Below are 24793 nucleotides of genomic sequence, written 5' to 3'. Positions count from 1 at the left end.
TCACCGCCCCTCCAACCCTTGCTTTTGACTCTCTCACTGACACAGTCCTTGGTAAACCTCACTGAAATGATGCAGACTCCATCCTTCTTAAGTACACTTGTAAGGTTTATTACATGCTTCTTAGATACCATTACAAGTAGTTACATAGGTTACATATAAGTTAGATATAGGACAATAACACTGGCGTCCCATCATCCAGGCAGAGGGCTAACCAACTGACGAGGCTAGAACCTTCACCCATACATTCCGACATTCAGATCTCAACACTCACACATGACAACACAACATTTCTTCTTGCCCAGGCAAGCCATACACAACACATCTCCCTCCTTTACGTTGGCACACCACCCACAACCAAGCGCTACACAACACATCTCCCCCCTTTACATTGGCACACCACACAAAACCAAGCGCCACACAACACACACCTCCTCTCACACCTACACAACCCATTCACACCGACTCATATCACCAGTGCATGCACACAACATATGCGCTCACACTCAGCCACTCACAACACACCTGATTCGCTGGCCAGGTACACTGAAACCAACAACCAATGGCACTGGAACACCCAGGACCCTGATGAAGGTGGAATGAGTCATAAATGAACACACAGTACAACCAAGGACAGCTGTCTGTGTGCAAGAAAACAAAATGGACGTGGTGCACGACCACCAAAATCAAAGTACATGTGTGACCCCGCATGACTATTGCCCAAGTCATACCAACACCATAACCGGGGACGCTACCACCCATCAATCATACCTTGCTTAACCATGCAAGACCTCGACCGCAGTCACGCCCGACTCTGACTGGGGGCGCTACCCCCAAAACTAAAAACCTTTGACCCTGCATGACGCATACCACAGTCACACCCACACTAAACTGGTGGCGCTAACACCACTAACAAACATACGTTATATAGCCTGCGTGACAACAACAGTCATGCCCACACTCCAACTGGTGGCGCTACCACCACTAACAAGCATACGTTATCTACCCTGCGTGACATCAACATCAGTCACACCCACACTCCAACTGGGGGTGCTACCAGCCAGGTCCTACGTAAACCTACCTTGTAGGTATGGCACACAACAACATATACCATACATTCTTTTCATACCATCATCATAACCAAACTAATAATTCCAGCATGCACCAACACATGCTGCTTTACCTGCTGACCTGGCACATGCATACCGTCAGCACAACCAAACTAATAATTCCAGCATGCACCAACACATGCTTTACCTGCTGACCTGGCACATGCATACCGTCAGCACAACCAGACTAATAATTCCAGCATGCACCAACACATGCTTTACCTGCTGACCTGGCACATGCATACCGTCAGCGTAACCAAACTAATAATTCCAGCATGCACCAACACATGCTTTACCTGCTGACCTGGCACATGCATACCGTCAGCGTAACCAGACTAATATTTCCAGCATGCACCAACACAGGCTTTACCTGCTGACCTGGTACATGCATACCGTCAGCACAACCAAACTAATAATTCCAGCATGCACCAACACATGCTTTACCTGCTGACCTGGCACATGCATACCGTCAGCACAACCAGACTAATAATTCCAGCATGCACCAACACATGCTTTACCTGCTGACCTGGCACATGCATACCGTCAGCACAACCAGACTAATAATTCCAGCATGCACCAACACATGCTTTACCTGCTGACCTGGCACATGCATACCGTCAGCACAACCAAACTAATAATTCTAGCATGCACCAACACATGCTTTACCCGCTGACCCGGCACATGCTTACCATCAGCGTAACCAAACTAATAATTCCAGCATGCACCAACACATGCTTTACCCGCTGACCTGGCACATGCATACCATCAGCACAACCAGACTGATAATTCCAGCATGCACCAACACATGCTTTACCTGCTGACCTGGCACATGCATATCGTCAGCACAACCAGACTAGTAATTTCTGCATGCACCATCACATGCTTTACCTGCTGACCTGGCACATGCATACCATCAGCACAACCAGACTAATACCTGCTGACCTGGCACATGCATACCGTCAGCACAACCAGAATAATAATTCCAGCATACCGTCAGCACAACCAGAATAATAATTCCAGCATGCACCAACACATGCTTTACCTGCTGACCTGGCACATGCATACCGTCAGCACAACCAGACTAATAATTCCAGCATGCACCAACACATGCTTTACCTACTGACCTGGCACATGCATACGGTCAGCATAACCAAACTAATAATTCCAGCATGCACCAACACATGCTTTACCTGCTGACCTGGCAAATGCCTACGGTCAGCACAACCAAACTAATAATTCCAGCATGGACCAACACATGCTTTACCTGCTGACCTGGCACATGCATACCGTCAGCACAACCAGACTAATAATTCCAGCACGGACCAACACATGCTTTACCTGCTGACCTGGCACATGCATACCGTCAGCACAACCAGACTAATAATTCCAGCACGCACCAACACATGCTTTACCTGCTGACCTGGCACATGCATACCGTCAGCACAACCAAACTAATAATTCCAGCACGCCCCAACACATACTTTACCTGCTTACCAGGCACATGCATACCGTCAGCACAACCAGACTAATAATTCCAGCACGCACCAACACATGCTTTACCTGCTGACCTGGCACATGCATACCGTCAGCACAACCAGACTAATAATTCCAGCACGCACCAACACATGCTTTACCTGCTGACCTGGCACATGCATACTGTCAGCACAACCAGACTAATAATTCCAGCACGCACCAACACATGCTTTACCTGCTGACCTGGCACATGCATACCGTCAGCACAGTCAAACTAATAATTCCAGCACGCACCAACACTTGCTTTACCTGCTGACCTGACACATGCATACCGTCAGCACAACCAAACTAATAATTCCAGCACGCACCAACACATGCTTTACCTGCTGACCTGGCACATGCATACCGTCAGCACAACCAAACTAATAATTCCAGCACGCACCAACACATGCTTTACCTGCTGACCTGGCACATGCATACCGTCAGCACAACAAAACGAATAATTCCAGCACGCACCAACACATGCCTTACCTGCTGACCTGGCACATGCATACCGTCAGCACAACCAAACTAATAATTCCAGCACGCACCAACACATGCTTTACCTGCTGACCTGGCACATGCATACCGTCAGCACAACCAAACTAATAATTCCAGCACGCACCAACACATGCTTTACCTGCTGACCTGGCACATGCATACCGTCAGCACAACCAAACTAATAATTCCAGCACGCACCAACACATGCTTTACCTGCTGACCTGGCACATGCATACCGTCAGCACAACCAAACTAATAATTCCAGCACGCACCAACACATGCTTTACCTGCTGACCTGGCACATGCATACCGTCAGCACAACCAAACTAATAATTCCAGCACGCACCAACACATGCTTTACCTGCCGACCTGGCACATGCATACCGTCAGCACCACCATGCTTTACCTGCTGACCTGGCACATGCATACCGTCAGCGTAACCAGACTAATAATTCCAGCACGCACCAACACATGCTTTACCTGCTGACCTGGCACATGCATACCGTCAGCGTAACCAGACTAATAATTCCAGCACGCACCAACACATGCTTTACCTGCTGACCTGGCACATGCATACTGTCAGCGTAACCAGACTAATAATTCCAGCACACACCAACACATGCTTTACCTGCTGACCTGGCACATGCATACCGTCAACACAACCAGACGAATAATTCCACCTTGCACCAACACATGCTTTACCTGCTGACCTGGCACATGCATACTGTCAGCACAACCAAACTTATTATTTTTTTTTTTATTAAGTGTATTTGGTTTTTTACAAACCTTTCACAATCAGTAAAACATTTCATTTTGCAAAGAGATCTGTCATAACAAAATCAACATTGAACAAATACAAAGCAGCGGTCAAACATAGAAAAAACTAGAAAGTCCAGAGTAGGCTAAACTAAATCTAAAAAACCGTTCACATTCAAGTTGGCTACTTAAAATAAGTTTTGTCTTTCAGAAAAGTAATAAAGATAAAATTGGATTTATGATTCGCAATAAAAATGAACATCTACACTACGCAACGCGTCCTTTTGACCATTCAATTCACGATTTTCGATGCGTTTCCTTCATCAATATGGTCTAGCCTTTTAAGGGTGTTTTCTAGAAATTTGACCGTTGCAAAATTTATTTTTGGAGATTGGCAAGCATAAATTATACTCCACCATTTCTTGCATCTAGGCCACATAAATCAGTGATATTACTAGTTAGGTACAAATTTCGCAGGTCTCTCAGTTCTGTGCAGAATAACACTAAGTGATTTAATGATTCTTCACTTCTTTTGCACAATCTGCACTTTGTGCATATTTTTTCTTTAGTATATCTTGCCTTTGTTGTTTTGTTTTGCAAAGTATTCAATCTGAAGCATAATAACAGATCTCTTTGTTTGGGATTTGGGAACTTTCTCAAATAGACTGGTATGATAGTCATCACCCCGCAATTAGATTTCAGGAGTGTATGGGTTTTTGACCGAGCTCTTTCCATTTCAGTGTTCGGCCAGTCCTCAGACCAAAGCGCTCTTTTTACAGCTGTTGGGTTTTCTGCTAATGTTTGGGTTTTGAGGGCAAATTCTGTCAGAGTTTGTTCATTTTCTCTTTTCCAGTCTTCTACTACTTTTTCTTCGTAGTTGTTGGATTTCCCAAATAATTCAAATTGGGGAGGCATCAGGTTACTCATTGTTTTTCTATACAACATCAGTTTATTATAGCTGATGTGTATATATAGCGATGTTAAGCCCAGTTCGTGTCGAATTACCGTCATTGGAGTTGCTTTCGGTATCGGTAAGATGTTTTTCCAAAACAGACCTTCTAAAGTGGTCCAAAACTTCTCTGGGATATTCATACAAGTTTCTGCTCCGTATATCAACGTTGGAATTACTTTAAGCCACTGGTCGAAGGGAAAATTTACCATATCTTTTATTGATGATGTTTGCTTGGGCTGTTAGCTGTTTTGTTTTTACCTTTAGCATCCTTTTCAAGGGCTCTTCATTTTTTATTCAACTTACTTGTATTCCCAGATATCTCATTTCATCACATGGTTTTATCCAGGTTTCGTTGACTTTCCATTCTTCATTTTTAGTCTTTTTCCATCTTTTATCACCGAATATTAATATTTCGGTTTTATCTGCATTTATTTCTAGATCATTGTTTTCTATATATTTTTCAACCTGATTTAAATCTCTTTGTAGACCAATTTGTGTGTGATCTAAAATTATCAGGTCGTCTGCATAAAGCAGATGATTGACCGGTCTGCAGTTTAATCTAGGTGGAAAAGTCCTACTGTTTCCGAGGCAGTATTGCAAGTCTTCGATGAAAAAGCAGAACAAAGTAGCTGCTAACGGGCATCCTTGTTTAAGACCTTTTGTTGTTTTTATATCCTTGGATAGGTTACCGCCTTGATCTAATTTAACTCTTATTGAGTTTTGGCGTACAGTTCTTTGATGGCGTTCAAGAGATCTGTAGGGCAACCTTTAGAGGCCAGTTTTCCCAAAGACGGCTTTTTTTCACGCTATCAAATGCTTGCCGTAAATCAATGCTGGCTATATACAGTTTTTGTTTGTTTGTATAGGCTCTTCTTTTCATCAATCCAAGAATCAGGAGATTTAAATTACACCCCACATTTTCAACAAAGCCTGATTGTCTTTTGTCATATGTATTTGAATCATTTATCCACGTTTTCAATTGTTTTAACATGAGAGTGGCAAAGATTTTCCCAACACAATCTAGTAGGGCAATTGGCCGATAGTTTTTAGGGTCCATCCTGTTGCCTTTTTTGAAGATTGGGACGATGATGGCCGACTTCCATGATTTTGGTATTTGACCCTGTTTCACAATTCTCTTAAAGAGTCTTTCGCAGAAAATTGCCCATTTTTCTGGGTCTTCTTTTAGCACTGCGTTCGATAAGCCATCAGGCCCTGGGGCTCTTGAAGAGCTTGCTCTCAGAATTAGGAACTTTATCTCCTCCTTATCGAAGTGAATTTCCCAGGGACATGTTTTTTCTTCTTTAGTGTTATTTTCCATATCCGATGTTTCTATCTCATTGAACAATTTTGCAAAGTGCTCTATCCAAACATTTTCTGATATTGGATTCGTGGGCGCTGCTGATGATTGTTTGTCATTTAGAAGGTCCCATAATGTCCTGCTATTTGCGTTAGATATTGCTTTCTGCATGACTTCTGCATCTTGTTGTAACAATTGTGATTCATGGGCTTTCTGCCAGTTTTTGTATTTTTGTTTTCTTTTTTGAAACATTTCTTTCGTACCTTTGTTCTTTCCATTTTTTAATGCACGTAGATCTTTTCTTAGTAGTCTCTTTTCTATCACTACTACTGGATCATATACATGTAATTTTTTGATTCTTGATTTTGTGTATTTTCCAGAGCTTTGTCTAAATATCTGTAGTGATGTGTCATATTCTACAGACATTTTTCTTTAGATTGCCACTTTTCTAGATTTTCTAGTACAGTATCAAAGTCACTTTTTTTCAGCCTTAAACGATTTAGGCCATGTTCTAGCTCTATTTTTGCATCCCATATTTGCTTTATTCGAGTTTCCCAATGTGAAAATTCAGCGATAATTGGTTCATGATCGCTGTAGTTTGAAGGTGATATCCCAAAACTTTGAGTTTTCGCTAATAATCGTTCACACACAAACATTTAATCAAGTATATTGCTCACATTGCCATTTGACCAGGTCTTTGCTGGTGGTGTATCTCCCTTCGTATTACCATTTAATCTGTGCAATCTCCTTGCTTCCATTTCTTCATTCCATACTTTCCCACGTTTACTTTTTTGATCATTTTTTTGATTTGTGTCGCTTTGAGTTACTTTATTTTCTTCGAAACAGTCTGCGTTGAGGTCGCCACAGATGATAATATTTAGTTCTTTGTATGCTTCTATTTTTTCATCCAAACATTCCATTATTTGGTCTATGAAGCATTCACCTTCTATGTTTAAGGGATTCCAGTAGACATTCAATATTAACATTGTTTGCTTGACTTTTGGAGCTTCCAGCTGAAATTGTATGACTGTTGCCTGTATGTACGGGTTAAAGTTCATAGATTCAATCACTTTTATTCCTGACCCGTTTTTAATTAGTGTTAAAAGACCTGCAGATGGTCTTCCAAGCGCGCTTCCTTTGGCGGGATTACATAGCACGGTGAATCCTTCCTTAAATGGGGCTATTTTTAGCCAGGATTCTTGTATGCATATTATGTCTACCTCGTTTAAGGATGGATTGAAATCATTAAAAAGATGGCGGAAACCTCTAGTGTTCCAGCTTCCTATTTTCCATTGGTCAGTGTGGACTTTTTTGGGTGGCTACAATTTTGTTTTAGTAGCAAGGGAGCCAGCTAGCCAATTCCAATATTTCGGGTCCTCTTTTGTTATTTGTTGTGGGTTCGTTGGTTCACCCATTTTTTGGTTTCTTCTTATGGTTATTTTAATTTTATCTAAATGCTCTTTTTCGTGCCTTTGGATTTGTTCCTCATTTCCATTTCCCTTCGATATTCTGTTTGGTGGTTCTGTAGTCAATCTTGTTGTGTTTTTACTTCCACCTAAATCACTCTGATCATACTGATAGTTCTCTCTCTGATTTGGCTTTCTATTATCAATTTTCGATTTAGTATGGTGTATTCCTTCGTCTTCGGAGAATTTTCTGCACAGTTTTGTTTTTTGTCACTGGTTCCCGGTTTTTCATTGGTGTTTTGGCAATCTACTGGTTCTGAGATCTTAAAGCCCAGTACTCTAAAGTTCTCATAAGCCTCTAACATAATGGAGGCAAGTATCACCAAGTTCGTCACAATTTCTACCAGATCGACCCGCGCTTCATCGGGGAAGCTTACTGTCAGTATTTCTTCTGATTTTATTGTTTTCAATTGTGGAATGTATTGTAAAAGTTTCATTACTGCTGATCTATTTAGTATCAGTCCATCCGAATTTTTTGCTATTTTTTCGAGTATTACAACCGTGTTTTTTGGTGGTTTTGGTTTTTGCTTCATCCATTTATGATTTGGGCCAGTAGTTCTAGAGTTTCCTTGTTTGTCCCTCAGAGGCCATATCTCCTTTCTTGTTTCGTTTTGTTGTGCGTTATTCGGGTTGGGAAATTGCGCTTCTTTCTGTAAAGAGCATTCCTTCATTTCTTTTGATTCAGAGTATTTTGCTGTGCATTTTTTTAGTTTTTCACTTAGGGTTAAAAAATCTTCTTTATCTAACACCCTAGAATCAATGCATACTTCTTTGGCTTCATATATATTGAAATCCATGATCACTCTTTCCTGTGTTTCATTTGTTTGTACATTTCCATCGTCGTATATCGAGCAATCCAGAAGTTCTTGTATACTTCCATCCTGTGAACTGTCGTCTTCTGAAGACACAGAGACCGTTTGGATCTTTTCTGAGGTCAGCTGGGAGTGGGTCTCTACGAGTTTACTACAGGATACGGTACTGAGCGGCTCTTCTTCCACTGTGTCTTTTACGTTTCGCAAGAAACTCCTTGACCCGCATATCTTCTTCTTTTCTTTGCTGATCACATTTTTTGTTTTACATGTACTTTTTTGGCCTTTCTTTTGTGTGTTGTTTGTCTTTACTACTTCTGACTTCTTGTTTGCATTAGGATCAAATATTGGAAAAGCACTTGTTGCTACTTTATCTGCATTTTCCGACAATTTTTCAGCAATCTCAGATGTAGTATTTTGGCCCATTTCATTTTCGGTTTGTGTTGGTTTCGGGGTTAATCTTACGCTCAGGGGCATAGTGTTGGGTACTCCTTGGTCTCCATGTACATCGGGCTGTGTTGGTTCAGGTCCAATCACAGATGGAGCACGGTGGACCACTCTTTGCTCTTCGCATGTACATGGTCGCATGGAGCCCAGTCTTGAGTTGGTCCTTTTTGGTTGGGGGGCTAAAGTTGTAATAATTTCTCAAATCCCTTCTAAAAAATAATGTGTGTCGGTTTTGGCATCTTGCAATAAATCAATCAATGTTTTTAGGACCACTCCATCCATTTCTTTCTCTCGGCTTTGCTTTTCTTTAATATGGTCCATGACTGATTCCACATAGATCAGTTTACTGTTCATTAGGGCAATCATTGTCGATTGATCTCATTGATTTTCGTTTAGAGTTTCGTACAGTTTTAAAAAAGGAGCCATAGTTATCGATACAGATGCTATGATAGCTTCCTGTGCTTCTTTTAACCACCTAATCTCATTTGTTGTTCCATAAGTGGTACCATTTTTGCGTCTTTGTAGGTTTATTCCTTTCTTTCTGTTACTCTCATTTGGGCTGTACTCTGATGAGGATGAAGAGTTTTCCTCTGATGACGTAGTTTCTTTTGGGCCTTTTTTTGTGTGTGGTAAAAAATGTTTAATTTGATCTTGTAGTGCTTTTATTTCTGAAGCACGTTTTTTATTTATCTCTCTCTCTTCAAAAGACTTTTGTCTGTGATTTTCTGGTTCAGACGTGACTTTGGTTGTAATGTCGCTAGTCAAAGGTGCTTTACGAGCTGTATTCGAGAGATCGCTCAGTATGTTTTCGGGAGAATTTTTGGGAGAATTTTTCTCCGGTGAGTGAATTCGGGGGCGTTTGGAGGCCCAAGACTCATTTTGTACTTTTTCTCCACTTTGTTTTGCTGTACTTTCTTTCCGACTTATTTCATATAGACTTTCCTCTGCGTTAATGATCATAGCATTAGATTTCCCTGAGGTTGAATTTACTTTCTGTATGTCTATGATCTCCGCTGTGTTTGTTAATAAGTCATCATCTGTTATTTCAAAAGTCACGTTTCCTGTAAGTGGAGTGTCTTTTTCCTTTAGCACAGTTTTTGAGATGGCGCCTTCATGAGTATTTTTAATCAATTGGGTTTTGCCACTATTTGAAGTTTTGATCGTTTCCAGAGGGGCAGGTCTCCCATTGAAATGCCATCTTAGAGTACCGATCTCAGATGTAGAGTAACACCTTTTTTTGTCTGTTTCTTCAGGTTTTGTAAACCATAGTAGGATTCCAAACCTTTCACTTGACCATCATCTGCGCCAGTATTCATCCTTTTTATACTGGTGTTTTTTTTTTAAACTTCGATATGTTTATTTTCATTTAGTGTTATGGGCACTTTATTTTTGATTGTTTCGTTTGAGAGTGGTGGGGAGAGGGTAACTGCTTGATTTCTCTCAGGGTCCAATTGTTGAGCCATGTCAAGGTTACCATAGAGGCCCGACTGCATCGGCCTTTCCGTGGATGCATGCTCTTCGACTTGGCTTTTCGCATCTCCAGGCAACAGGGGGTTAACTCTGCTCTCTGTGCGTGCTGCTCGCGGAGCCAGCCCAGACTCCTGGCATTCTCCGCCCACATCAGGAAGCGAATCTCTCAGCCCTTCGCCTCCATGGAGCCCGGCGCTCGCTCCCTCCGAGCCGCCCACCCCCGCCCGCCAAGAGGTTGCGGCGGAACACGGAGGCTTGACACCCGCACCCGCTCCGCAACTCAATTCCTCTCGGCCGCGGCACGCCGCATGGAGGCTGCCCTCGCCAGCGCTCGCCATCAACTCAGCGTGCGCAGGCGGCTCCTGCACCCTCCCCGACCCACCTCCCCCGTACCACCCATCTCGCTGGCCACGCCGGTCACCAGCCACAGCCACAACGACTGCGCGCACCTCGTCGCGGAGGGTGCTGGAGTCACGGCGGCAATCACACACCTCCCCAAGACCCACCGGCGACCCTCCAGACGCCACACAAGCACCCGACAGCGGTGAAGAGCAGTCACTTGGCGAGATGGGTGAGAACATTTCGTTTGTAATCGACTTACAGATTTTGTTGGAACATAAGTTTGTTGGCAGTTTTTTACATTGTTTTCCAATGCTTTTTACAGCAGTCTTTGTATTAGCTGGAATAGATGTAGTGAGTAATGATGACATAAGAGGCTGCTTTTCAGCCAGGTCATCTAGTGCACGTACCTTACTTCCGTGTTCTTGGATGCAATTCTCCTGATGTTTCGAGGTCCATTTGTTCACACATCGGCGAAAACTCGGCAAACAGTCCGCGTCTGTGGGTGGTTCTTATGGGTTCCAATTGTAGAAACAAAGAACAGACTCCAGAACAGACTCCAGCAGAGAGTATGAGTAACAGAGCTTCTCCTTCTCCTTCTTCACTGCCAAACACTCGGCAAACACTCCGCTACGCTCCGCGTCTGTGGGTGGTTCTTATGGGTTCCAACTGTAGAAACAAAGAACAGACTCCAGAACAGACTCCAGCAGAGAGTATGGGTAACAGAGCTTCTCCTTCTCCTTCTTCACTGCCAAACACTCGGCAAACACGCCGCTACGCTCCGCGTCTGTGGGTGGTTCTTATGGGTTCCAATTGTAGAAACAAAGAACAGACTCCAGAACAGACTCCAGCAGAGAGTATGGGTAACAAAGCTTCTCCTTCTCCTTCTTCACTGCCAACCACTTGGCAAACACTCCGCTACAACTACAAATTCCCTACATACATACCTGGCACTCACGCACCATTAGTTCACACAACTCATACACCTGGGACACGCTTCCACAGAGCCTACCAAGCAACATTGGAGGCGCTACCTCCTGGGCAACCTTGTAGAATCCTCACCCACAGTATATGAAGGACTGGAGTTGCTACTCCCACATATGTGGAACCATATCTATCAGGTACTTGTGTGCACCATGCTAAATTTGTAAAATTGGCAAGAACATGTTAGCTTTCGAAATTAAAACCCAAGTCTCATAAACCAAACCACAATAGGGAACCCGAAATATAGGACATGCCAACTTATGTCTAGAAGTCAATTGCCTGTGGGAGGCTCTGATCCATGCTTAGAATTCTTAACCCTGCAAGTCCATGTTGCCATGAGACAACCGAAATGCTGTAAAGCCTCAAAATGTTAAAACTGCATTTAACTCACAACACGCACACTGACTCACAAAGAGCCGCTGTTACCCCACCAACGAACATTTTCAAAAGTGCCTAAAAGTCCATGGGCGGGCCAACCACACCCCTAAACTGCCGATCCTCAAATGATATTATCTACCCACACAGAATGTCACCATACTGCCCACAGGGATACTCCACACACGAACATTCCCGAATCCATTCACCCAAACATGCATTATAACCTCAGGACTTTGCGTGATCACTTCTACAACCAGAAAAAGGATACGTTGCATTGGCCTCATAAATGCATCATGACACGTGAGGCAATGTCCACGCCAATTAAGTTTACGGCACCATTCCAAACCTGTTCCATTTACACGGAGCTCCTGATGTCCATCATACAAACCCAAAGGTTCTGTCTTCCGCAAGCGACCGGAGTCCCGACTGCCAAACCAATCATATTCGCACCGACTACTCCATATAAAGGCACTCGCACATAGCATTTGATGTCCCCAGAACAGTCTGAATGTTCTTAGACCATTGTCCACCAACTCTTCGGCACCGCTATGCCATTAACCTTCCACGACACTCCATAGCCGACTCTCCATCACCGGATAAGATCACGGAAAGGAAAGGTGCACGTACTGGCGTATTGCAAAGCCACATCCCAAGCCGACGCCGGAGCCGGAGCCAGTTCCGGAGCGCGTCAGGTAAGGGAATGGAAGGCTGGGGAAATTCCACGCTTTCGCCAACTCCCTCCAGCTCACCATGACGTTACCATTCTCCAGTGGGTCTTGGGGTAACACGGACTGCTCCAAGCCCAACCGCCACCATTACCATGTTACAAACCTAGCACGTTGAGTACCGCCAGACCCCCACCTGCAATACATATTCGGACGCATAATCCCACGGGGACCACGTCCAAATCCATTCCGCGCAGAACTCCTTACTGTTGCCCTTACTTATTCACGGGATCTGAATGCATTCATTCACAAGTCCAGAGCCTCTGCTTCACCAATAGAAAAGGAGCTATCCCTCCTCAGCTTCTGGGCACATCTTACCTTTTCCCAGCTTCATCCCTCCTCCAATATTATGGGGCACTTCCCATCACAGCACCTGGACACTGCTTTCCCACTAGACCATGGACAGGCCATACTTCCAATGCTGAGGCGCTCCTCCTCCCCCTTTTTCTGCCCTGGCTGATGGGCCTTACTTCATTTGGGGGCAGTGTTGTCCTTCTCCTTCTTCCTGCACCCCCCCAGCAGGTTTACCAGCTTTCCAGTAGTCTCATGCGTAGATTCTTCTTAGAAAGACCAGCTCGTCGCCAATAAAATGATGCAGCCTCCATCCTTCTTAAGTACACTTGTAAGGTTTATTACATGTTTCTTAGGTACCATTACAAGTAGTTACATAGGTTACATATAAGTTAGATATAGGACAATAACACTGGCAGCCCGTCACTCAGGCAGAGGGCTGACCAACTGACCAGGCTACAACTTTCACCCATACATTCTGATATTCAGGCATCAACACTCACACATGACAACACAACATTCCTTCTTGCCCAGGCAAGCCATACACAACACATCTCCCCCCTTTACATTGGCACATCACCCACAACCAAGCGCTACACAACATTCACTTCTCCATCTCCAACACCCTTGACAACCTTACCCTTGCCATGAGGATCCATGTGAAACCTGCCTCCAGGTGCAACAGCTGGTATGATTCCGACCCAGCCTCTCGGAAACGCAAGTGCAGAGTCACTGGGCCTCATTACGAATCAGGCGTTAAGGGGTTAACGGCGCCGTAAACGGCGCCGACCCTTAACGCCTGATTCTGAGGTCCCTTTGCGCCATGGTGAGTTTAACGCCTGCTTTTTGCAGGCGTTAAAATCCATGGCGCTAAGGGACCATGGTGCTAATTACGCCACCGTAATTTACGGTGGCGTAATTAGCGCCTTCCCCACTCCCATTATGCCCTATGGGGCAAAAATGGGAATGGGGAAGGGTAAAATGGGAAATGGGGATTTACCGCCCCACTCACCTTGGAATGGGGCGGTAAATCCGCCATCCACCATGGTGTAAACGTAGTTTACACCATGGTGGTAAGGGTACGACCCAGGCAGTAATTTACCGCCTGGGTCGTAATGAGGCCCACTGAATGGAAATGACAGGCATCAAACACATCCACTGACAAACTGGCCTGTTGCCTGCTTCAAAGGCAATACTGTCTCCATCCTGTCTCCATCCGCTCCAAGAAGAGGTCCCATATGCAAGCTCGCTTCTCTGGGGCCAATAACAATACGGCTCTACTGTTCAAAATCTGTAAGGAACTTGCCAATCCTACTGCAGTCTCCACCTCTCATCTTCCATCCCAGGCCCTCTGTACTGCACTGGCCATCCATTGCACAACCAAAACCCAGGACATCCTGTCCTCACTCTCCTCTACCCCATCTCTACTCCCCACCTGCTCTCGGGCCTAACTTGGCTCCCCTCTCTCCCTTCCCTATGCTCTCCTCTTTCTTGTCATTGCACAGGATGAGATCTTTAAAGCTGTCCGCTCTATGAAAGTCTCCTCCAAAGATATGCTCCTCGGCTCTTCCAGAACTATCAAGGACAGCATCTCTGCTCTTGCACCTGTCTTGTCCGATTTCTGTAACCATTCCTTTGCCACTTTCCCTCAAGCACTCCCTTGTGTACCCTCTCCTAAAAAAGCTGTCTGCTGACCCCTTCTGCCTGGGTAACTTCTGCCCTATCTCCACTAGCCCCTTCCTGGCCAAACTCTTGGAGAAGTTGGTCATCTCCCAACTGACACTCCACACTGAATTTGTTGGCTGTCTCCATGACCACCAGTCTGGCTTCAGAGCATCCAGAGGCACGGAAACTGCTCTCCTGAACACTGTGAAGACTCGCTCTCAAAGCTTAATTCCAACTCACCTTCTGTTCTCACCCTCCTTAATCTCTCCTCTGCCTTTGACATGGCCTATCATGCCACCCTCTTAGAGTGGCTCCATGACACACTTGGTATCACGGACCTTGCACTGATTTTGTTGACCCCCTTACTTTCTATTCAACCTTCCCAGGTGCAACTGGGCCCTTTCCTTTCCTCCATCCACACTCTCTACCTGAGGCATTCCTCAGGGCCCTATTCATTGCTGTGGCTCTTCAACATTTACCTTGCCCCTCTGGCCATCTTGATTTCCTCCTTCTATCCTCATTTCCAGTGTTGGCTTTCAGCTCTCCTTCAAGCTTCCCTCTTCTACCCCCTCTTGGTGTACAGCTAATGACCTATGCCGTAATGCCAGTACGACAAGGACCCTCCCACTCTCTGGCCAACATCCTTGGATCCCCCCCTCACCATCTAGTGAAGGAATAAAACTTGGTGTCATCTTTGACTCCTCTCTCTCTTTCTCCCCTCCCACCACGGACCTTTCTGAGAAGGCCCACTTTCAGCTTCACCCTCTTAGAGACCCAGGGATTGCATCTCCCCAGCCCTTAAATCTCTCCATTGGCTGCCAGTGGCTGCAAGGGTACAATTCAGTACCTTCTGCAACATCCACAAGTCCTTCTGGGGCCTGGGACCCCACTACATCCAACTCTCTCTCCATAAATACCCACCTGCTAGAGCCCTTCAGTCCTCTGGCTCCAACGCTCTGCAGATTAGTTGTTTTCCAAGCAGAGAGTGGGGGAAGAACTCTCTCTTTGGTGGGTGCCTCCCTCTGGTATTGCCTCCATGATTGGAGAGGTTCATGTCTCTTGTAAAGGTAACAGAATAGGTTGTTTGGATCGAAACCTTGCTAAGGCTAGTGCCTGGAGCAAAGGATTAGAAATTGATAATGTACTCGCGCTTCCTGCGGACTAGGTCTCATGTTGGATATCGACCTATATGCACAACATGATGCCTATTGGGGGAAAATGACTGCCTCATAGACATGGTCAGGATAACCAGAAGCCATTTGATAAGGAGATATGCATTGGGAAGAAGCGAATGCATAGAGAACTAAGAGCAAGTGCGCACAGAGGTTTAACCCCGGTGGCACTGGCCACGCTTAAACGCCAAATCAAAAATCATTATAGGAATTGGGTTAGAAGACACAGGGCCTCTGAAAAAAATACCAATTGGCAATACATGGTACATATACTATTGGACGGTGATAGGAAGAGATTTCGGGCCAATTTTTGATCTGCTATAAATTGTGGTAAGCATGAACTTGCATGTACTATTTATTGATAGTCCTACCTGGGCCAATTTACTTGTGGATAAGTTCAAAGGTGAGCTGATATTCCTTGAGAAAAAACCCATACCTAATCTGAGTATCGATGGTGATGATATCCTTGCCATCATTAAGAAACTGAAATCTTCCAGAGCACGAGGCCAGGATGGTCTGTGCAATGTTGTTATTAAAGAAAATCCTGAAATATGGGCCGATATTCTCTATGTCTCTTTCTCTCCTGGATTGGATATTATGAATGTATAGTTCATATCTGTATTTATACAATGGATTTTGGCTTTTCTAACTGAAAGCTAAAGTGATATTTTAGTATAGTGTTGAACTTTCTTTCAGGTTTTTACTAATTGTGATTAACTGTGATTGTGTTTCATAATGTTTAGAAGTGTATTTCCTTTAGTCTATATGTGTAGGTCTATATTGTGTTAAAGTTTTATAAATATATACACAATAAAAAAAAAGAATTATAATAACTGACTCCTTGCCCCTCTCGCACTTGAGCCAGACCTCCTTAAGTTTCTCAAGATCCTGTTCTTCTCTACCTCGTGCCCCCTCTCTTGCTAATTGCCCCCACCTGCTGCTGCGACTGGTGGCCTGGTTCATGTATGAGTCACGTAGATTACCAAGCCCTTCCTGACCAGTCTTCTGGGCCCCTCTCCCTGCCTAGCATTGTGGGAGGGTCACCTCTCCTGAGTCTGGTCCACTGTTCTCCTTCGCCATTAGATGGTGGTCCTACCCCGTCATCTCCTGGCACTTGCCCCCCAGTCTCCCCTGAGCACTTGCCTGCCCCCTGGGCATTCCCCCCTGTATCGTATGCCCTTGCACTTATTCCCCCTCCCCCGTCACCACTCCTCTACCCCCTGCACTTCTTGTTTCTGTACTTGCAAGATCTGATCATCACAATGCCTAGTAGGACCATTACTGTTGTTTTATATCCCCGGTTCCTCCCCCTTTTTTGTTGCCTTGTGGTGCCTGGAAACACTTTTTGCTTTATGGTGCATCTTATAAATATTCAATAAATAAATCTACTTGTTTGATCACAATGTGGTCATCTTTTTTTAAGGATTTCAGTGTTTGTCTTTACACTGTTGTCAAATTATGATGACCTATAGTGGGCTTGGTATTGTCCAATATTTTATGGCTGTCACGTGTTACTGCTTTTTGAAATAGGTCAATCGCATTCTCAGTATGAAAAAATGGCACAAATGTATATTTATCTTTCATCTCCTTATTGGTTAAATGCTTGGGATCTTTATTGAGTTGATTGAGGATATCCCAACTTCAACAATCTCAGAATCTTGTAAAGGCAATAATAAGTGTGTATCACTAATGTCTGTGACTGTAAGCTCACTATCTGGCCCTTGTCTCTCTTCTCTAATGTGTCTCCAATTCCTCTAATGAAAAAACCTTTTTAACTTTAGTTTCAGAGTTTTAGCACTGATTTTCTATACTCTGGCCTGGTGGACAGATGTACAGAAGTGCAACCTGTTTTGTGACAGGGACAACTGGGGAGCTGTAGCCAAACCAGTTCAGGTAGCAGTGACAGGCGGTCTAGGCTACGTTCTTCAGAGGTGGTGAGTTTGTAAAGGGTGCACAATGAGTTCAAACAATTAGTTCACACAATGGAAATCACAGATTACACTTAGAAAGGATGTATAAAAATACAATTATCATTTATTTGTCAAATACACTATAGAAAAATTACTACTGGCAAGTAGGTGTATCACACAACACTAGAAAAATAGATTACATATATAGATTATCTTATCAGAGGGCATAATGTACATGACAAACGCCTGAAAAGGAAAGGTACGGTTATAATATACACTTACAGGCTCACAGAGAATGATCCCTAACTCAAAAAGTCCAGTCATAAATTGTATTGACCCTTTTGCCCAATAGTTCAGGTAAAGTTCCATAGATTCTGTAAGGCAGGAAAAAATGCAGGTAGGGGCTCTGGGGTCCAGTGAAGGGTTCTAATTGTCAGAGTACAAGTTACACTAGCTAACAGAAGTAGCCCCAACTTTCAGAAGTCTTGCGCGAGCAAGTAATGGCAAAGCCAATATTATTAGAATAAAGTGTATTATAAATCCATAGACTTACAATGGGAGTTTAGGGTTAGGTAAGAACTACTGTAACATACCCTGCATACTCCGATTCTTCCCAAGCCTTGGCAGGTTGATGGAAGAGGGTCTGAGGTTGCTATCTCGCCCTTAGTCACCGTCCTCGATTTGCAGGGGTTGCAGGTTCGAGCTGTTCTCCGGTTGGTGTCTTTCACTGTTGCAAGGACCCTCAAATGAAGACTGCAGCAAAACTCGATCCAGGAACCCTCATAGGACTGGAGTCGGGTCAGGTAAGCAATTCCAGATGGTCGTTGCCATAGCACAGCGGCGCAAAGGGACACAACAGCTGTATTCAGACTTTCACTCCTATCTCGGGTCCGTTTGATACTAGGATGCCAACATTTTGCAGATGTGAGTCGTGTAAGGCAAGCTGAGGAACCTCAAAGTTCCAGGTCAAAACTCAGAATGGTGACATCGGCAGCATGGTAGCCCAAACTCGGTGCTGATCAGCCAGACGACAGTCCCGGGCAGGGCTTTAAGTGGGCCGGGGCCTGCCGGGGCTGGGCCCCGGCAGGCTCCGAAATTTCGTTTTGAGGCGGAGCCCTCCCGGGGCCCACTAATCTCCCTGGGCAGCCCCGGCCACTACACGAAAAGGCATTTTTTTCTACAGCCTGAAGCTCTCGCTCGTGTGCGAGAGCTTCAGGCTTCAGAAAAAAATGCCTTTCATCTATAACGGTGGCGCCGCACCTGCGAGGCATCCCTTTAATCAAGGGATGCACGTGGGCCGGCGCCACCATTATGGAGAAACGTGAGGCCGCTGGAAGCAGAGGCCTTGCTTTCTAAATACTGAAGCTCCCGCGAATTCGCAGGAGTTTCAGTCTTTAGGAAAAAGACCTCTGCTTCCAGTGGCCTCACCCTTTCAGCCTTAATGGTGACGCTGCCGCTCCCCAGCTGGCGAGGGGCAGCACCGCCATTAAGGCTGAATAGGCGAGGCGCTGTCCCCTGCCAGGCAAGCCAATACAAAATAAATGCGGAGATCAGCACCCTCTCCCCCATAGGGGAGAGGGTGCTAATCTCTACAAAAGGCTGCCTGGCAGGGGTGCCAGTAGCCCATTGAGCCGGGGCTCGTCAAGGGGGCGTGGCCTAACGGCCCATCAAGACCCCTTGTTAGGCCACGCCCCCTCGATGGGCCCCGGCTCGATTTGTAGTGCCACTTAAGGCACTGGTCCCGGGACCCTTCCAAAGGCTCCTCTTCACAGAGTACCAAGCAAACATCAGGAATGGATGTTTCACTCCAAGGGTCTCACATGTGTCACTAGTATTATTCCTGAATCAAGCTTCTCTAGTAGAAGAAGCCTGGCACTGTTGTTAAAAGGACAGATCTAAAGTACTTATGTACTTAGAACGAACAGAATCATTCAGAGACACTGACAACCTTAAAATTACTTTTGGGGCAGGGAGCGCAGCAAGTATATGCTTTTAAGTGATAACGATTCCTATGTACAGTCATTATCTTCCATGGACCCTCATTCTGTTCAATGGACTGGAATTAACCAGTGATCCAGCTTCACTATGATGTGATGTACATTTCAGACAAGAATGGATCGCCATATGTATTGTTAAGATCAGTGTGTATAGGTCCATATGACGAAATTACTGTGAATGCAAGCAGACGTCCATGACCAAATCATAATGATGTTTCATTATATGGCACTTACGCTTAAGCGCTTTATATAGAAAAATATACACCCAATGTCACCCAATCTGTGTTGGTACTCATTTATCGACCTCAGAAGGATGAAAGGCTGAGTTGAGGCGTTTAAGAACAGACTAAATCAGTGACTCACCCCCTGAAGTGTGCCTAAAATAAACCTTTAATGAGTCTAGCAATTATTGTATAGAATTCCAGAAAGACACATTATTTAGTATTCCTATTCTTGCTTATTTAGGGCCAGTTCTGAAGTGTTAGACTTGTGGCACTCCTATTCTTATTTTTCTTCTATTTTTAAGGGGTGTAAACAAGAAAGCCAGCCACTCCAGAAGTGAAGAGCCAAGGAGCTTGCGTTACAAAAATGAGGTTGCAAGGGAGACCACAGAGGTCTCAAGGGAGACCTCAGAGGTCGCAGTTGCGACCTCTGGCGGCCCCTAAATGACGTCCCTACTTATGCTTCTGCTCACCCTAAGAGCCTGTAAATTAACACGGCCACAGCTCAGAAGGGCGAGTACAACACTGGTCCCTTGCATTTTCTGATTGCAGCACCATAAAACAGTTTTAAAACAATTTCCAAAATACGACCCCTCAATATTCGTCACCATGCGAACACACGAAAAGAGGCACTATGTTCCTTTCATTATAATCGCTGCGGAACTCGCCATTTCAAAGTATAGTCGATGCGAGAGGCAAGCTACCAGCGTGCTGACAAAGCCTGCCCAGTTACTTCACATGGCGCGCGGCTGCGAGGCGAGCTGCCAGCGTGCTGATGAAGCCTGCCCAGTTACCTCACATGGCGCGGGGCCACGAGGCGAGCTGCCAGCGCGCTGACGAAGCCTGCCCAGTTACCTCACATGGCGTGGGGCCACGAGGCGAGCTGCCAGCGTGCTGATGAAGCCTGCCCAGTTACCTCACATGGCGCGGGGCCGCGAGGCGAGCTGCCAGCGTGCTGATGAAGCCTGCCCAGTTACCTCACATGGCGTGGGGCCACGAGGCGAGCTGCCAGCGCGCTGACGAAGCCTGCCCAGTTACCTCACATGGCGCGGGGCAACGAGGCGAGCTGCCAGCGCGCTGATGAAGCCTGCCCAGTTACCTCACATGGCGTGGGGCCACGAGGCGAGCTGCCAGCGCGCTGATGAAGCCTGCCCAGTTACCTCACGTGGTGCGCAGGCGCAAGTGGGGAGTGGGGTGCTGCCGCCATTTTGACGATGGCCACCTTATTCAGCATTTGCTGAGAGATCATTGTATTAATCCATGTCACTTCAAAACCGTGAAACAAAAAGCTGGATCAAATCGTTACTACAAGCAGTGTAATATAAAAAGTGAATTCAAACCAAAATGCCAGTCTGGGTAAGTGACTGCTTTGAAATACTTAATACCAATAGCGCAACTGCTGACATCGGCCTGTTGCTCATCTGCCTGATGCACCTGCTTCACTCTAGCACACTGGCAAACATGTGTTGGAAAAGTGGCCCCCATTTGAGACCCCTGGGCCAAAAGCCCCATAGGCCAGTCCCACTGGAACCTGCAATAAAAACAAAGGCCTGTCCTAGTGTGCACCAGCCTGTGCGATAAAATCGAAGTTCTGTCCTAGCGCGCAACAGTCTGTGCGATAAAAGCAAAGTCGTGACCTAGCACTCACCAGCCCGTGCGGTACCTGGACTTGGCCGAGAAAATCGCTGTACATGTCTGTGCCCTAATAAACGTGGGCGGCCTATCACCCATTGTTCAATCCACCTCGTTATTTCATTTACTTAAATAAAGCTGGTGCACCAAAGCAGCCCAAATTGTAGGTTTTCCCCTGCGCTACCCCACTGCGGGCAAAGCTGTTGCACCACAGCAGCCCACATTGCAGGTTATCCCCTGCGCTACCCACTGCCAGCAAAGCTGGGGCACCACAGCAGCCCACAATGTAGGTTACCCCCTGCGTTACATCACTGCCGGCAAAGCTGTGGCTCCACAGCAGCCCACATTGCAGGTTATCCCCTGCACTACCCACTGCCGGCAAAGCTGGGGTACCACAGCAGACCACATTGTAGGTTGCCCCCTGCACTTCCCACTGCTGGCAAAGCTGGGGCACCACAGCAGCCCACATTGTAGGCTACCCCCTGCACTACCCAATGCTGCAGCATAAAGCCCCTCAGTTTTGCCAGCACAATGCTCGCCTCGCGCACATCAAAATTCCTGTACAACAGAAAATGAATATTTTACTGCCCTAATCCATGGTACATCTGCTACCGCTGCTTTGGGGAATCACGTTACACATCCTAATTGTTTTTCATCCACAAACCGCCACAAAACCAAATGGCTGCACGCAGACAACATTCTTCCTCTACCCCTTAAAACAATCTGCACGCAAACATTGCAACATTTACACCCAGTTGAAATTCGGACCCCACCAGCGGCACGGCTACACCTTGTCGAAATTCAGGCCCCACCAGCGGCACGGCGACCGACCAAGGGACTTCATTACATCCCTGATAAGCACACCGCGGCACAGCTACCGCCCAAGGGTCCTCATTAAATCCCCGATAAGCACACTGCACAGCTACCACCCAAGGAACCTAACACAAGCACACTGCGGCACATCTACCACCCAAGGAACATAACACAAGCACACTGCGGCACATCTACCACCCAAGGAACATAACACAAGCACACCGTGGCACAGCTACTACCCAAGGAACATAACACAAGCACACTGCGGCACGGCAACCGCCCAAGGAACATAACACAAGCACACCGCGGCATAGCTACCACCCAAGGAACATAACATTTCCAATATGAAGGAAGCATGCGAGGCAAATCCACTTACACTTCACATTACATTCAAACATCGCCGCCACCTGAAAACTGACGGAGCGGCCACTGTCTAATGCTCAGGGGCAAACCATTGCCAGAAACATAAGGACAGAAGGCAGCCACAAGGGAGCAAAGGCACGACTGGCATGCATTATAAATACCCATTACATTATTAATCTAAACCATGCGCACATCAGCTACTCAAAGGCCTGTGCTCTGGGCCACCTCTATTTAAAAACTGCGGCCAGTGGAGGGCGCTTGCCAAAACCCACAGTAGCATCGACACTCCCATGGAAAGCATTCTTACAAGCCGAAGACAACAAAACCAGCAGCACAAAGTGGACCCACTCAACAAAAACTGGAGAAACAAGGCCCATTACAAAAACGGGTCATCTCTCTTAAGAAATGAGGCACAACATGAGAAACCCTAACAGTAGTTACACGACCATGGCGGCACAGCGACTGGCATGGCATACATGCAAACCCGCCATAAAGATAGAAATAATTTAACCCGGCGGCCCGCGACCACCTAGGTCACAACAACAATGGACTTTCAAATAGCAATACAGCCAGCAAAACAGTGAAACCGGCGGCCCGCGACCAACCAGGTCACAACAACAATGGACTTGCAAATAGCAATAAGCCAGCAAAACAGTGAACCCGGCAGCCCGCGTCCAACCAAGTCACAACAACAATAGCAATACAGCCAGCAAAACAATGACATTGCGGCCCGCGACCAACCATGTCACAACAACAATGGACTTGCAAATAGCAATACAGCCAGCAAAACAGTGACTAGGAGGCCCGCGACCACCGAGGTCACAACAACAATAGCAATACAGCCAGCAAAACAGTGAACCCAGTGGCCCGCGACCACCCAGGTCACAACAACAATGGACTTGCAAATAGCAATACAGCCAGGCGGCCCCACGACCACCGAGGTCACAACAACAATGGACTTGCAAATAGCAATACAGCCAGCAAAACAGTGACCCAGCGGCCACGCGACCACCCAGGTCACAACAACAATGGACTTTCAAATAGCAATACAGCCAGCAAAACAGTGAACCCGGCAGCCTGAGTCCACCCAAGTCACAACAACAATAGCAATACAGGCAGCAAAACAGTGACATCGCGACCCCGACCAACTATGTCACAACAACAATGGACTTGCAAATAGTAATACAGCCAGCAAAACAGTGACCAGGAGGCCTGCGACCACCGAGGTCACAACATCAATAGCAATACAGCCAGCAAAACAGTGAACCCGGTGGACCGCGACCACCCAGGTCACAACAACAATGGACTTGCAAATAGCAACACAGCCAGCAAAACAGTGAACCCGGTGGCCCGCAACCACCCAGGTCACAACAACAATGTACTTGCAAATAGCAATACAGCCAGCAAAACAGTGACCCGGCGGTCCCACTACCTCTCAGGTCACAACAACAATGGACTTGCAAATAGCAATAAAGCAAGAAAAACAGTGACCCTAGCGACACAGCAACCACCAATAACCAGAAAAGGACAGTGCAAAGTTGCATCCGTATCAGCAACCCTGGTGGTGTGACCACACGGGGCATAGCATAAACACTGCCATCGCTCCAAGGACACCATGGACGCCCGTGCAAGGACGAACCGTGCATTATCTTTTCGATGGATGCCTGTGCATCCTGCTGGGTGGCAACCAACATCAAAGTAGTTTCTTCGAATGCACATAAACAAAAGATCAACTTTATTGGAGCATAAACCACTCCTGCAACTCTAACTACACCCAGCAACAAACCGCACTCCCGAGGACAGCGACACAGGGACAGTCGCCAACACCAAGTCCAAAGCACACAAAAGTAACACACAATTAACTCCCCGCCGCACAGCGGCCTGTAATGGAACACATAAAGCAACATAAATACAATTGTAATTGTTTATTTGTAATGCGCTTAATACTCAGAGGTTTCTAAGCATAGACCCGGGGATGGAACCTGTG

Source organism: Ambystoma mexicanum, chromosome 1q, assembly GCF_040938575.1.
Source record: "Ambystoma mexicanum isolate Mex_15411 chromosome 1q, UKY_AmexF1_1, whole genome shotgun sequence".
In the NCBI taxonomy this organism is placed as follows: domain Eukaryota; kingdom Metazoa; phylum Chordata; class Amphibia; order Caudata; family Ambystomatidae; genus Ambystoma; species Ambystoma mexicanum.
The sequence above is the reverse complement of the archived record's forward strand: the minus strand, read 5'-3'. Positions refer to the sequence as shown.